A 1763-nucleotide genomic window follows, 5' to 3' on the forward strand; every position below is an offset into this window, starting at 1 on the left:
TCCCATTGAAAAACAGTTCAATTCCAAGGAAACATGTGGATTTGTCACAGGTTGGAGCAGAGCACAGGCCTAATTTGTCCACATCTCATTCCTGTTTGCTCCAGGATCCCACTGTTCCTCCCATTCCTGCCAGGAACCAGTTGGGATCACCCTGTGGATCATCATCCTGGAATCTGCTCACCTGCAAAATCCACTCTTAATCCACACTCAACAACACTTCAATCCCAAAAATCATGTGGATTTGCCACAGGGTGGAGCAGAGAACAGCTCCAGTTCTCCCACATCTCATTCCTGTTTGCTCCAGGATCCCACTGTTCCCCCCATTCCTGCAAGGAACTAGTTGGGATCACCCTGTGGATCATCATCCTGGAATCTGCTCACCTGCAAAACCCACTCTTCCAGAACACATCCACGATGGCCCAACAAACTCAGAGGCTGCCCCGGTGTCAGAAACGACGGGAATCCCGCAGGAAAATTGGGATAGACGAGCATTTGGAACGCAGCTAAAATCCCTCGCCCCGAGGAAGTTTTGGATCTTGGGCTCCCATTCCATTTGGGAAACTTGAGCTGCCCAAAGCTCAGGGCCAAGCAAGCTGCTGTGTCCCAGTATGGAATCCATTCCAGGGCTGGAATGCCTCCCGTTATCCCAACACTAACAACGTTTGGGACCAAAAAGGGCCTGGCAAAGGATAAATTCCAAACGGGGGGTTTTCGGGGATGCTGCCAGGAGGGGGGTTGAGGGCAGGACCTGTCACTTCAGTGCCACCCAGAAGTGATGTTTGAGTTGCTCTTTGGGCACAAAAATCCCAGAAAAAGAGCTGGAAGGTTTTTAGGGAGCGAGGAGAAAACTCTTTACCCCCGGGCGGGAACGCTCAGGTTTCTTTCCCTTTCTCCGAGTGAAATCCTGGACTTTGTGACTAGAAAAGCTTTCAAGAAAACCTCTTTTTTTATTATTTTTTTTTTTTTTAAAAACACCAGAAACCAGACTTCTGTCTACCTCATCCAGCAAAAGGGGAAGTTCATACCAGGTTACATCTGTCAGTGCTCAACAACCAGGAATTCTTCAGATCCCTCTCTGCCCCTGCTTTTTAGGGAAAAAGGACCTGGCTCCATGCCCCGAGGAGAAAACAGGAGCCTGAGGAAAACCAGGGCCATATTTTAGAGAGGATTTGCTTTGGCAAACAACGAGCCTTTTTCCACAGGAAAAAAAAAATGAAATTCCCACCCAAAATAGGGTTTTTACTCTCCGAGTAAATCCTTTCTGATTTATGGGTCGGGATTTTTATTTTTTTTTATTTCTTTTTTTAATGCTTCTAATATTGGAGGCAGCAGCAAAGGGGAGTTTCAAAAGGAAGGTCACAGTTTTCTTTTTTCTCCCTGTTTCGGGGAGGTTTGAAAGGATGTTTGGTTTTCCTCGAAAACGTGAAGGTTTTGGAACCATTTTTGCTCATCTGGTAGTTTTCAAACTAATTTAAAGTCAATCTTCAAGGCATTGAAGGGGTTAAAACCTATATTTTAGGACATTTATATTGAGACCTAATAAAGGGCAGCGAGTGGGTGACAAAATTAGAAAGAAAATGTCAAGCCAGAGGATTTAAAATCAAAATATTTTCCCCTTTAGTTGTCAGGATCTTTTTTTTTTCCTGGAGAAAATTTCAGTTTATTTCAGTTATTTATTTATTATTATTATTTCTTATTATTTCTTTTTATTTATTATTATTTCTTTTTATTTATTATTATTTATTATTTATTTATTATTTCTT

Source organism: Neopelma chrysocephalum, unplaced genomic scaffold (assembly GCF_003984885.1).
Source record: "Neopelma chrysocephalum unplaced genomic scaffold, ASM398488v2 Primary Assembly neopelma1_174, whole genome shotgun sequence".
Classification (NCBI taxonomy): domain Eukaryota; kingdom Metazoa; phylum Chordata; class Aves; order Passeriformes; family Pipridae; genus Neopelma; species Neopelma chrysocephalum.